General features: G+C 54.7%; 1 protein-coding gene across 6 annotated transcripts in view; it reads left to right on the top strand.

Annotated features, from left to right (window-relative positions):
* FAM222A (family with sequence similarity 222 member A) overlaps positions 1-14474 on the top strand; it is a 56347-nt gene that overhangs the window by 5343 nt on the left and 36530 nt on the right. The window contains exon 1 of one of the 6 annotated variants that reach the window (XM_077876005.1): positions 721-3427. The exons of the other annotated variants lie outside the window; for them this stretch is intronic. The gene's annotated coding sequence lies outside the window, so the exon portion shown is untranslated. Of the gene's footprint in view, positions 1-720; positions 3428-14474 lie in introns of those variants that run through there. 6 annotated transcript variants of the gene reach the window in all.

Genomic DNA, 14474 nt, shown 5'->3' with positions numbered 1-14474 from the left:
GATGAATCTGCAACTAAGTCGAATTCTGGTCAGAGCCAGAGCAGGGCTGGAGGAGGAAAAAACTGCAGCTGGTCATGGCAGACTTCCTGACAGAGGGGGCTTTTGCTCTCAGGCCTGAGGACTGCGTGGAGTAAATGATGATGTTGCTGGCAGAGGGTCTTTGATATTCAAACAAATGACCAGGAAGGACAGGGGGAGCTTGTAAGAGGCTAGAGGTAAAGGGAGAAAAACAACGAGAGTGTGCAGGGCCTTGAGTGCTAAGCTAAGTACTTGATGTGTCCAAAGGAACCACAACCTGAAGGCAGCAAAGGCATCTGACAGGGAGGGGTGGGAGATGATATGGGTGCCAGACAGGTCATTCTGGCAACCTTTGCAGGGCCTTGGGAGTTGCAGATTGCGATGGAACCCTGGGCTCCTGCATTCTCCCTGCTTGTGTGTCCCCAGACAAGTCTCTTTACCTCTCTGGGCCTCACTTTTCTCGTCCGTTCAGGGAAGTAATAGCAGTTTTCTCCCAGGCTTGTGGGTGGGATGAGCTTGAGCACGCAGAGTGCTCGGGTGAGTGTGAGCCCCTCAGTAGTGGGTGGGCTCAGGCACAGGCCCCAGTCAGTCACCCTGGTCCCGCAGCAAACCAGTATCCCAGCCGTAGCAGCTGTTTGGGGCCCTGGGAGCCCCTGCCATTGTGCAGAGGGCACAGGGGACAAAGGCCTGGGAGGTCAGGGGCTAAGGCCGAGGCTGGCTGTGAACAGGCTCCTGGGGACAGGGACTTAATGATGCAGAACTTAATGACCCGGAGTCTGTGGGGAAGGGGGCCTCCCTTGGAGGAGGAGGAAGAGGAGGAGGAGGGGGAGGAGGAAGTCCAGCTGCCAGCTGTCTGCTCCAGGATGCACTGCCAAGGCAGGGGCAGCTGCCCCACAAGGTCCAAGCCTGAGCTTGGTGCTGGGAGAGGTAGAGGTGGCAGGGCCTCCCAGCCTCCAGTTCCTGGGCCTGAAATTTGGAGCTTAGCCCTGTTCCTCAGCATCTTCGTGACCTCAATCTCCACATCTGTTGGATGGGCCAGGGGTCTGCTTTGGAGGGCAGCTGTGAGGCTTGGCAGGAGCCCATTGCAAGCGGGCAGTAAACAGGAGCTGCTATTTTTACTCTTTATTCATCCGTTCATTCAGAGAGCTCTCACTGCTCTGTGCCAGGCTCCCTGCCAGGTGCTGGGGACGCAAAAATGAACAAGCCCAGTTACCTTAAAAGGTGGTGAGGCCTCAGACACACCATCACAGTGCAGTGGGTTGGTCACTACAGTACAAGAATGCACAGTGTGCAGGCCCTATGCCAGGAGCAGGGGCATTGCGGTAAACAAGCCACATATGGCACCTGCCCTCTGGGGCCGCAGATTCTCAAAGCGTGCTAGGAAATCAGAGGCAGAAACTATTACTACCAGCTGGGATAGCCAGGGAGGGCTCCATGGAGGAGGAGGTGGCAGCATTTTCGATTGCTGGCTTTGGTGGAGATTTCTGTCTAAACACCTTTGCCTATTATGGGAATCACAGGACACTCCTGGCCTCTGCTGTGCTCCAGACTAAGCTTCCTGCTTTGACATTTTGTTCTCTCATTTAATCCTCATAGGATTGTGGGGAGGGTATTTTTATCCTTATTGTATAAATGAAGAAACTGAGGCTCAGCAAGGTAAAGTGATGGCCCAGGGCCACATGGCAGGTGGACAGAATGCCCTTGGTTGTCCATGCAAGCTTTGCCTGTCTTCCTCCTGTGAGAACCCTGGGCTGGGTGGGGCTGTCCTGGGAGGATCCTTGGGCAGGGGCTGCAGCAGGGACTCAGATCTGGCCCAGCTGTTTTCTTTATAAGATGCATGACCTTGAGTGAGTTACCTCCCACCTCAACCCAGCCTCAGCTGCGTCCTCTGTAAAATGTCAAGGATTGCAAATCTGTGGCAGGCCTGGCTTGCCTTCCACCGCTGTGCCCTTGGCAGACATCGCCAATCAATTGCTGCCCTCTTCCCCTGCTGAGTTCTTCCCCTGACCTTGGGCTCTTTCCAGGGCTCTGGGCAGGCAGCTCCAATCAATCAGTGGGGCCTGTGAGCTGAAGCCTGCTTGCCTGCCTGGCCTCGATGAGCTCAGAGGTCGCTCCAGCCCATCTCCATATGGTACCAGAATTAGGGACACTGGCAGGTTCTCTCTGTGGATATAGGTTGTTCTACGATTGCGGGAGCTGTTGAGGTGTAAGAGTGTTGCCTCCCTCCAGCTCCAAAGAGACCTGTGTGCAAGTGGCCGAGTGCATGCTCACTTCAAGTGCCCTGGGGGGCTTCCAAAAGCTTTCATCCTACATAATAGTAACAGCCTTTAGTGAGCTCTTTCTGAGAGTTCTGGTCCTTCATGGATACTCTCTCATTCATCATTCTGCAGAGCACCTACAGTGTGCCTTTTGGCACCTCTAGGAAGAAATCTTAACCCATTTTAGAGATGAGAAAACTGAGGTTCAGAGCCATTAAGCAGAATAGGATAGTGCGCTTGCTGAGTGGCTGAATTGACATTGACCACTCAGGTCTCGAGGTTCACAGCCTGAAGCCAGGCTGAGTGTGGCAGGCTGACAGGGCAGGCTTCCTGGAGGAGGTGTCCTCAAAGGCCTTAAAGATTGGTGGTCTTCTGACAGGCAGAGCTGGAGCTTCTAAGAAAGGGACAGGCCCCCCTCTGGGTAAAAGGAATAGCTTGAGAAGCAGCTCAGAGACAGGCAGGCAGGAGTGACCCAGTGTGGGTTGAGGGACCAGTATGTCTGGATTTGTTTGGAATATGGAGACATGGGGGACTGTGAAAGGAGCCAGGGCCATTCTGGGCATTTGGACTCCATGGTAGGGAATTGTGGCAGCTCTTTGAGCAGAGGAATGATCCCAGCTCATCTCAGTGTATTTAATCAGCATTTCCTTGAACCCAGGGTGAGGTTAGCTGGTGCTTGGGGCTACCTCGGTCTACCAGAAGCTTTAGCCTAGAGCAGCATTGAATGAATAAGCAAACAAATGTTCACCAGACTGACCACCGGACTGACATGCTTCTGACTTTCCCAGTGGGCCCTGCTGCCAGGAGGAGAGAGGCCAGAGGCCTGGGGTGGTGGCTGGGGGAGGGAGCCAAGCGGACACCAGGGGCAGGGGCTTCCCTCCCAGCACTCTACACCTTGCTGTCCCTACCCACAGCCCCTCCTCAACCTTCCCGCCCCGGATGCAGATAGCCTGGACCCGGTGCTTGGGGGGGATAAAAGATGAAGGTTCGTGACCATTTTTTAACTCAATAAAGGGAAAGACGAGCTGCAGGCTGCAGGCCGGAGATATAATTAGTTCGCAGCAGTGGCGCTTTCTTGATTTAGCTTCTGAGAGAACAAGACAAGGATGTTATACCCAATTAGCAGTAACATCCAGTCGGAGCCTCAATAGGTGAGATAACAAGCTATTTTTATGACTTTTCTTTCCTCGCTTGGAAGGGGCGGGGGGGGAGGGGGTATAGGGCCTTATTTCTTTTCATCAGGGAACAATTATTAGTGATCTCAGGATTTCCCAAAGCCAAATGCTGCATTTGTTAACCCAAACAAGAAGCATCCCCAGGTGGCAGCTGGGGAGGCAGGCTGGCATTTTGAGGCCAAGGGTAGTAAAGGGGTGCAGGCCCCTTGTCCCCATTCTAGAAGCCCTCTGAAAAGGCTCCCAAAGGCAGAGCCTATTGGTTTGGCAAGGGCATCCCGGGCCCCTGACATAGTGTCTGCCTTGATTTCTCTACCTGCTTCACGGAGGCATAAGGAGACTGGTCCAGTTCCCCCGGGGATGAAGAAGGATCCAGTTCTGCTGGCTCTTGGCAGTTCTTCTTGGCACCATCCTAGACTTTTCTGCCAACTGGGCCAGTGGTTCTGGCTCTTCAGCCTTGAACCTGCCATGGTACTCCGCTTGCTGGACCCCCATTATGGCTCACACTGCCCAGCCACCCTCCTGCCTGTCCTTGTCCCAGACCCAGTCTCTGGCAGGGCTGAGTGGTGATTAGCTCCTCTCTCTCCCCCCCTCATTACCCCCACAGCCAGGGCACCCAGCACTGGCCAAGTCTCCGCTGGGCTGGGAAACCCTGCCAAGCCCCACCCCAGCCGCCTGGCCACACTCCGACTCCTGGCGAGGGCTGGGGGATGCCCAGAGAGGGAGTTGGCACAGCTGTCATGACACCCCATCAGCTCGGGCCCCAAGCCCAGAGCAGGTTCCTGGGCCTCCGCCCATCCTGCAGAATCCAGCCCCACCCTGCCCTGAGTCCTATCTTCCTGTCAGTGTGGAACCAACCCCACACTCGAGGTTCAAACAACTGACAAATCCAGCCATGCAAAGTGGGAGTTTAATTGCAAACAGTTTTTATGGATCATGGGCCCATCTGTGCCACCATATGCAAAAGGGAAAAAAAATCCCCATTTAGAAAAAAAAAATTCTCCCTGCCCCACACCCCAAACTGACTCCAAAAGGAACAGTTGCCAAGGTTTAGCTGGCTGGAGCCAAGCACAGAGCAGGGACCCATCCGGGGGGCTTCCTACAGAGTGGGCCTGGCAAAGCCAGGGGGCCGGATGGGGTAGGGCCGACTGCTGATCACCACTCAGTTTGCCTCTTCAGACTGCCAGCATCTCGAACCCCCCAGGGTAATTTCACAGCTCCGGGCCTTTGCACATGCCACATAGCTGTCCAAGGACCCTCTGTCCTTTTGCAGCCATCTCACTGATGCTGTTTGCCTGGCCTCTACAGCAGGACTTGTCATGGAGTGGGGCACTGCCCAGCATTGATGGAAATGTGGGAAAGAATGGTGTCATGGGGCCCCCAGATGAGGGGCTTCCTCTTCCATTTCTATCCTAGCCCGGCCCTACAGATTCCCTTCTTCCTGGTGGTCCAGGCCTCCTGGATCCCAGCTGGGCAGATGAACCCCACTCTCATAGGTCAGCTGTTCTCAGACCCTCAGAAGGGGCTCCCACCCAGGGCCCAAGTAGGCTGGTCACCAGGTGGGTCTGAAAGGACTCAGCTCTGAGGCAGCCTGCCAGGGTTTGATTGCCAGGCCACCTCATCACGACTGGGAGATTTCATTTCTCCCTCCCTCTCTGTGCCTTGGTTGCTCCCTCTGTAAAATGGGGAGAAGTCAATGGGATAATGCATCCAAAATGCATCTATGTCTGTCATCTCATTTCCTCAAGGGAAGGTCTTTGCTTTGTTTAGAGAGTGAGTATGGATGGAGTGAGGGACAGAGGGAGAAGGAGAGAATCTTTTTTTTTTTTTTTTTTTTTAAGATTTTTTTATTTATTCCTGAGAGACACAGAGACACAGGCAGAGGGAGAAGCAGGCTCCTTGCAAGGAGCCCAGTGCGGGACTAGATCCTGGATCCCGGAATCACGCCCTGAGCTGAAGGCAGAAGCTCAACCACTGAGCCACCCAGGTATCCCAAGAGAGAGAGAATCTCAAGCAGCCTCTGTGCTGAGCAGGGAGCACCATGCAGGGCTCTATTGCCTGACCCTGAGATCATGACCTGAGACAAAATCAAGAGTCAGACGCTCAACTGACTCAGCCCCGCAGGCACCCCTCCTTCCCAGGTTCCTAATCAGGACACTTGATGTTTACTGAGTGGACATGTGAGTGAGTGAGGTATTTGGAGGACTCACCGGGAGGAAATGGGATACAGGCCCTTGGCTGGCCAAGAGATTCAGGGTTTTTTGCACCCTTTTTGGTGGAGTCCAGGAAGTGTTCTGCAGCCTGCGGTGATTATGAACTCCATTCTGCATGTGAGGAAAACACACTCAGACCACTCGCCTTGTAGGTGAAGGATAGGCCCAGAGCACAGATGGGATTTCACCAAGGTCACATGGCAAAGAAATAGCTGTCAGCATTTGTGGGATCCTTCCTAACCCACATCATAAGATGAGGCAACTGAGGCCCTCCAGCCTCAGAACCAAGCCAGCCAAATCCCATTGCTCTTCCCTCCTCCCTTCTCCCTCCTTCTGCCCCAGGTCTGCACTCAGGATCACCATGCCTGTGGGTTTCCCCATAGACTTGTAAGCTGGCGGCTCAGTTTGTGCCAGCAGCTTGGCCCCATGTGGGGGGTCCTGGTGCCCCAGGACTGGTACTTGGTGCAGCCCTCCTGCAACAGGTAGCCCGGGTAAGTGGGACCCCTGGGACCCAGGCAAGCACAGACTGGTCAGACCCCTGGCAGGAGCCCAGGCCAGGCACCAGGCAGCCCATTCCCCGCCCCGCAGTGATCACCAGCTCCCGTTGTAATCATTAAAACTATTAGAAGGAAATGTTCGCTTGAAGCAAATGTCAGGCGCCGAGTTGTGCTTTGTAAACGCTCACAATTAATGCCAATCAGGCCCGGAAAAAAGCCGGCCCGGAATCCTGTCTGTTTCGTCTCATTTGTCAGCTGGTGCCGCTCCATGTTGCACATTTTCATACAATTGCTATAAACATAAAAGGGAAACTCCACAGTGTTCCTGGGCGCCCGGATGGTGTGCGCCGACTTAATTACTTGGTATTCCGCTGCTCACTTGGCCGTCCCAAGAAGGCGGGAGAGAGAGAAGGGGGACTTTGTGTGGCAGGGTGAGGGCTCCTGGAGGTCAGCCAGGGGGACGGGTCAGGCTCCAGGCTTGGGTCTCCCACCCTACCCTGCACTAGCCGCACAGCCCACCGAGCTGAGGACAGCTGTAAGAGGAGAAAAAACTGCCAAAATATGTTTGCAGCATCCTCAGGCAGAAGAGGGGGAGTGGGAGTCCACTAGGCTCAGCCTCAAACCCTGAGTGATCTGTTGGGTTTGTCGCCCTCCTCCTGCACACCAGGCACATGTGGCTTGCCAGCTAGGCCTCAGTTTCCTCATCTGTGAGTTAGGACTGACAGCTTAGCGGTGGGGAGTTCAGGCTTACTGAGGTTGTGCCCCGGGCTGAGAGCATGGAGCAGGTGCTTCCCATTGGGTTTCTGCACAGGCCCCACGAGGGTTGGCTGCACTTCTTGTCCCCAGGGAGCACGAAGAGGTTCACAGCTGGAAGTGGTGCTGGGATTTGGACTTGGCTCGCTGGGCTCCAGAGCCTATCGCTGGTATGCCACCTCTCAGTGGAGCAGTGGGGTTGAAAGGAGATGACTGATCTAAAAGTCTTAGGACACAGTCATGTTCTCATAAATAATAACTGCCGTGATCCACTGCCTGCGGAGGGGCTCAGGCAGGAGGGGGCATACCCTGGCCTGTGGGTCAGCACCAGTGTACGTGGATCTTGCTGGAGGGAGTGGTCTACAGGGGTTGCTGTGCCCCCTCCTTCCCCAGGGGGTTGAACCCACCAGGCTTTCAGGGTGAGGCTCCCCCAGTTACCTCTAATCTGGTTCCGGGGTGCTGATTGTGTGCTAGGCTTCGCCTAACTGAGCCCTTAGAAGCCCGAGAGTTGGGCATTGTCTCCATTGTACAGATGAGAAAACTGAGGTCCATACTGACCTAAGTTACACAGCTCAGGACAGATGGAGCCACAATCAGATTCATCTGCTCCAAAATCTTTTCCCCACCTTCCTAGCCAGCTCCTCATCATGGCCCTGGACATGAGGCCTCACTATACACCATGAACCTGCCCCAGGACCATTTTGAGCTCTCTCGCTCTCTGTGGATGGGGTCTTCTAAGGCCAGCCTGGCTTGGCAGGGACACACCGGCCTTTGTGTAGGCTTGGGTAGGCTCGGGCCAGGCAGGGCCACCAGCACAGTGGGGAGAGGGCGGTGCGGCCCAGCCGGCCAGAGATAAATGCTCAGAGCAGGGAATAGAGGCCCCTTTGTGTGGTGCTCAGTGGGGGAGGGGATGTTGCCAGCTGCCACCCTGTGTGACCGGGGAGGCCTGAGCCCTCCACAGAGGTCTGCCACCACCCCCCGGAGACTGGCCAGGGAGCCTGTTATCTCCCCTGCCGCCACCTTCTGACATTTATTTGCCTGCTCCTGTTTTCTGGGACCTCGCTGTTAGAGAAGCCAAGGGCAGTCATTAACTTGGTTGGCTGTAGGCCTACTGTGCGCCAGCATGGGGCCAGACACTCCGGCAACCCTGCAGGCAAAGCTTTGGCAGTAGTCCGTTACAGATGAAGACATAGGCTCAGAGAGGACAGGGAATGTGCCGTACTCACAGCTGCTCACAGGGCCAGTGTTTGACCAGCTTCAATGCCTTTACTTTCCATGGAGTTGCCCTTTGTACCCTGCTGGTCCCGGGACCAGGGCTGCGACCTGAGGTGCCCGTCTCCATTGCTGCAGTGGCTTTGGGAAGGCTGCTGGCTGCCTTTGTTCCATGGGCAGGCACCAGGCGTCCATTCTGTCCCTCCTTCCTGTCCAGACTCTGCCCTAGCAGCTGTAGCTTTAGTGGGGTTTGAGGACAGGACCTCGTTGAGGGCTGCCCTACCCACTAACCTTTCTCAGAGGCTCAGTCTCCTTAGCTTAAAAATGGGAATGGAAGAGAATACACCCCTAGGGAGCATTTGGGAGACGTGCCAGGACACAGGTAAAGTGCTGAGTTTAGAGCCTGTACATGGTCAGGCTGCATGAATGTGGCCTGGGCTCTCTGGCATCCCTACCCCTTTCTAGGAGAGGGAAGAGGACAAGCTGAGGCAGTGTGCAGGTGGCAGGCATGTGGGGTAAGTCTTAGGAGCATCAACACATGGCAGGGATTGTCTCATGGGGTCCCTGCCATAGCCCTACTTCACAGATAGGCAGACCGAGGCTCAGATAACTGAAGTGACTTGTCCAGAGTCCTAGGAACACAGGGCAGGTAGTTTCCTGGAAGGCCCAATCCTTAGTCTCTTATTGACCTCCACTCTTCTCATTGGGCAGCTGTCCACTATAGACACAGACCAAGTCCCCTCTGTGCTGTGGGAGGCCCAGAACACCCCCAGGCAGCCCAAATGCCACCTGGCTTTCCATGGCATATCGTGGCACCCACCAGATCCAGCTTGCACCCACCAGGCCATTCCCTCCTCTGTGCCTTTGTCAGCCCAGGGCTTCCCCTGGGACTGCCCTTGTTCCCTTCCCCAACATGCACACACATGCATGCATGTGTATATATGCACATGCACACCCCAGCACACATGCATCCCTTCCAAGCAGAGTAAGTCCCGCTCGACACTCCCCTAGCTGTCCTCCATCCGGGTGGGACTTGGAGTCCCCCCTGGGTCCCTTACCCTGCCTCCTGCCACCAGAGCCCCAAGCCCTATGCCTCTCCCAGCTCTTCTGCTACAGCGTGGCACAGAGTAGGCTGTCAGTGAAGTCCGAGATAGAGACGCAGCCCTGGCCTCAGGGATCCAGTCCCTGCCCAGTGGAAGAAACAGATACAAAACAGCTCAGAGATGAGGCTGTCCCAGGGTGGGATCGAGTACAGGACACCTGGGAACAGGAAGCTCCCACCCCAGCCTACCCTCTCCGAAAGGGAGCCAACCCTTCCAAGTCCCAACTCTCCTCCCGAAATCTCAGCCATCTTATTTTTAAGCCTCCCAAAGTGAGGCAGGGGTTTCCCAGATGGGAAAAAAGCCTCAGGAAGGCAGATACTGGCGGAGACCACAGTTTCTGAGGGCAGAGCCTTGGTCTGAGCCTCAGACCATGCAACCCCAAAGCCTGTGCCCATCTCCAGGGTGGAAAACTCAGGTGCCCACAGGGGCCAACCAGGTGACATGATGAACAAAGCAGCTGCTGCTAGGCCTCATGGGAATGTGGGCTCAGAGGTTCCAGAGCTGCCAATTTTTGTTTGTTTTCAAGGCAAACCAGACAATGAGAATTTGGGGTGAAATTTTATTTTTCTTTTCTTTTAAATATTGGCAACCATGTCACAGTTTATTTTTTCCACTGTAGCAAACAGGGCAAAGAAAAGATGTTTGTGGGTGGGATTTGCACCCTTCAGGAATACGGTGGTGTCTGGGCGGGGAGCATGAGGTGTGGGTCCCAGGATGTCATGCCTTCTGTGTCCCCAGAAGCCAATCTAGCAGCTCCGTGCACCCCTCAAGACACCCCCAGACGCCGCCTTCACTGCCAGAGGCAGGAGGCAGGGCCCAGAGCCCCGCGAGGGCACCACCCAAATAGCTATAATCAGCAGCCTCGCCAAGACTTCAAACTCACCCAATTATCCTGCGAGGGAAAAAAAACACAAAATGAAAACAAATTAACATGTTTGCATAGAAGCTGCTGCAGCAACAGACACAGCCGTGCGCGCGCACACTCTGTGTGCAGCAAGGCCCTGAGCCGCCACCGCCGCTGCCAGCCCCCCAACCCCCGCCCCGGGCCTGGCACCCCCTGGCAGGGCCGTGCCAGTCTGTGCCCACTGTCCTGAGTCAAAATGTGCCCTGGGCCCAGCGAGGGCCTGGCACCCCCTGGCAGGGCCGTGCCAGTCTGTGCCCACTGTCCTGAGTCAAAATGTGCCCTGGGCCCAGCGACCAGATTGTCCCCAAACTCGACTAGGCACTGTCTCAGTCCATCAGCCTTCAGGGTTTGTTTTTTTTCCCCCCAATTACTGAACATGTGAAATTCATTGTGTGCCAAAATTCAGCCTCATTGACCTGTGCCCCTCCCTTTAGATGGGGGAAATAAGCACAGAGAGGTTAGTTGACCTGCCCAACACTGCACGGATGGTGAGTGGAAGAGCTGGGGTTTAAATCCAGATAGGCCAGCTCCAGTGTCTTCTCTGTAACCACCGCATGTTCTCTGTAGCTTCCTCTGGTCTGTGGATAACATGCTAAGACCTGAGCCTGGCCTTCAAGCCCACTGCCCCACCCCAACCCCTCCAGGCTGTGTCCATTCTTGCATAACCCACCCAAACTGCCCACCCATGTTCTCTTATGCTGAGGGGCTGTGGGCGTGGCGGTCATGATCACGGAGGTTAGGAAGATTCAGTGTGAACAACTGCGAAGTGCTGCCTTTGGCATCTGCCCATGGGGTTGGGTCCCACCCCCAGAATACCCTCACACCCCAACCCTACCGTTCAGTAAGCCCTACAAGACCTGGCTCATCAGACTCACGAAGCCCATGGGGTGCCTCTGTGCTCTGTGCAGTTCCCAAGCACACAGTCAAGGGGCTGAGATGCTCCCCCTTCCTCCTGGGAATGACCTTTCTTCTCTGGGCTCCCTTGAGGCTCCCTCTGACCGGGGTTGAGGTTGCTGGGCGTGTGCCTAATCGGCCCCGCAGCCTGGCACTGCAGGTGCTCAGCCAAGGTTTTGTGAGTGGAGCCACGCCCACTCTCATCTGGTGCTTATGGGGCTTGTTCCTGGGAGTTGAGCATAAACTGTGCTGGAAGGAGTTGGGGTTTAGGTCTCAAGGGTCTCCAGGACAGGGCTGCCTCTACCTCCCTGTCCCTTTACCCTGCTCTGCTCTGGCTGTGGAAAAATCCCTTCACATCTTGAAGCCATTTGCTATCACCCTTAGCCCTTGTTGATGATGTTGCAGGCATAGTGGGTGCCCAGTGACTGGTGGATTTCAAGGAGCTAAGAGGGCCCCACTGAGTAAGGGACTGCACTCCACATACCATCATCCAGTTTAGTCCTCACCATGGCCAGGTGACAGAGGTACTGTTTCTAGCCCCATTTTTCACATGGAGAAATTGAGGCCCCCAAGGGACCAGGTGACTTCCTCAAGAGAATCCTGCTGCAAGTGGCAGAGCCAGGATTCTGGGTTTGTGCTTTAGCCATTCTGGATACTGCTGATAAGGGGCAGCACCTTGCAGCTCTGGAGCGTGAGGCCCAGTAGGACACCATCCTAGTGGTGGTGGTAGAAGACTAACTCCATTGTACTCAGGGTAGCTAGCCCCTTTGGAATCAGCCTCTTGGCCTGCAGTCATGCCCACTACTCGGGGCCAGGGTGACATCCAGGGGAGGTGACCCAGTGCCCATTGCAGGAGTGGCCAGTAGGACACTGGGTGCTCACTTGGAATCCCAACCTTCCCTTGGCATGGCTCTGCCATGGGCTTCAGAGTGCAGCAGACCTGGCTTCACCTCCGGACCCCATCAAGTGGCTTTAGATAAACCCTGGTCCTCTCTGAGCCTCTCCTTGCCTCTGGAGAACAGGAGGTGTGGATATGCCCATACTTCTCGGGATGGGCTTGAGGCTGGGTGAAGCAGCCCCCTGCCCAGACCTCTTAAGGAGCCCTCTCCTCCATTTCTAGAAGTTTCCCAGCCCTTAAGCTCCATGACACTGCTAAGGATGGGACTCAGATTGCTGCCCAGCCCATGTCCCACTCACCCACCTGTGTTGTTGAGCACACTTGGTTCTGTGGGTTCTCCATGTTCCAGATGAGCAGAGGGGTTTATAGGACCAAGGTGATAGGTACACTGTGCTGTGAAATGAGGGAGACACTCCAGGGGCCAGGGCAGGTGACCAGAGAGGAGAGCTGTGAGCCCTGGGCGGTAGAAACAATGGTCGAGAAGGAAAGGCTGAGTGCATCCCTCTGATGGGATTTACTGAGCATCTACTCTGTTCCTGGCCTTAGTATAGAAACTAGAGATAGGTGTGTGAAGCCCCAGGCTCAGCCGCCTCCGCTGTGCACCCTTGGGCAAGCCATGGTCTCTCGGGACCCAGCTTTCTCACACAGGGTAGTGGAGAGGGTCAACCAGAAGTTGACATTCAGTACTAAGTGGCTGAGAGCCTGGGAGTCTCACACAGAGGTTCATCCCCTGGCCCTGCCTCTTGGGGGTAGGGTAAGAGCTGGTTCCAGTGGCTGTTGCAGAGCTATGTATGGCAGAGGACACCTGCCCACCCTTCTGAGGCAGAAGTTAGGGGCTGGTGGGGTGTAAGAAGTAGGGAGAAAGTCCCCCCCCCCCATTACAAAAGTAAAATTCATCTTTTAGTATTTGGTAATGAGTCTGATGAAGAAAGCTTCAGCTGTCATCCATCTGCCCAGAGCTCAGCACTTCGTCTCATGCTGAGGACTTTCTTCCTAGGTGTTGGGCATTTGGGGTGTGTCTGATTTTGCCTTGTGTAAGTGACCGTCCTGGTCAAGTGGGCCCTGTGTGAGGAGGTGAGGGTACAGGGCCAAGCCCAGTCCTGGCCCAGAAGGGCCCACTTCATGCTAAGCCTGCTCTGGGCCCCGCACCGATCGGCACATTCCGGCCTGGGCTTCTGGGAGCCACCTGCCCACCCGCCCGCCCAGCAGCCCATTGTCTGGCATGTGGGGGCTCAGAGCAGCCGTTGTTCTGCACACATCTGATCCTGTCTTTTCCACATCAGATCATTTGTAACCGTCACCAGGCAATCGGGCCCGTCGCTGATTCAATCTCGGCTTTGTGCTGTCACAGCTGTTTTTCCGCGCCGGGCTGATTTTGAAAGGAGGCCCATCTTCTGGGCCCGCTCTTCAGAAGCAGGGGAGGGGGTGGAGGTCTTTATGTGTGTGTCTGTGGGTATGTGTGTGTGCACATCCTCCCCCTCTCAGCATCCCCCCCCCACACACACACACACAGGCCTCTGCCTCTCCTCACCGAGTAGAATTGGGAATGAGGTACACAGTCCAGGGTGCTGGGGGCCCATGCCCATTCCCTACCACCTGCCTACCCTGGGCACCTATGTGCTACGTGCCCCAGAGTGCAAACACAGTGGAGTCTGTGCCCCAGTAGAAGAGACAGATGCTAAGCTATTCGTCAATAACATCATTTCAGAGTGGTAACGACAATGAAGGAACTACAGCCAGGATGGGATAGTGGTTGGAGTGGTCAAAGAGGACCTCTTGGAGGAGGTGATGTTTGAGTTGTGTGAATGAAGGGTTAGAGCTGATGTGGAGATTGTCACCCCTTCTGAACTGATGCCCTCTTATGTAAAATCTACCCCAGCTTTCAAAGACTTAATGGGGGGGGGGGGGGAAGACTTAATGGAGAAGGAAAAAAAAAGAACATAAAGTATCTCATTAGTTATTTTTAAATATTGATTACACGCTGAAGTGATAACTTTTCAATATATTAGAGTAAATAAAATATGTTATTAAACATAATTTCCCAGGGCATCTGGCTGGCTCAGTTGGGAGAGTGTGTGTCTCTTGATCTCAGGGTTGTGAGTTTGAGCCCCACAATGGGTGTGGAGATTACTGGAATACTGGAAGATAAAATCTTTAAAAATAAACCAAAAACAAAACAAAACAAAACACCAAACCCATAATTTCCCTTGTGGATACTAGAAAGTTTGTAATTACATTATATTCCTACTGGAGAGCACTGGGCACTGGATAGAGACAAAACTGTAAGTGCAAAGGTCCTGGGATGAAACCAAGGTTGGCCTGTAAGAAGACCCCAGGGTAAGCAAGGGGAGAGGGACAGTGTGGGCAGGGAGTGGGGAAGGGGTTCACACAGCCTTACAGGGTATTGTTAGAAATGCCATGGAAGCCAGTAGGGGAGTTTTGAGTGGAGAAGGCCCCTGCAGGCTGTAGGATAACATGAAGAGGCCCTGGGACATTGGGATGCAATGAGGCATACAGTTAGAGCACCGGTCTGCCATAGAAGAGTTGTAGGA

This window comes from Canis aureus, chromosome 27 (assembly GCF_053574225.1).
Source record: "Canis aureus isolate CA01 chromosome 27, VMU_Caureus_v.1.0, whole genome shotgun sequence".
Lineage (NCBI taxonomy): Eukaryota > Metazoa > Chordata > Mammalia > Carnivora > Canidae > Canis > Canis aureus.
Note: the sequence above shows the minus strand (reverse complement) of the source record. Positions and strands in the feature narration are given on the sequence as shown.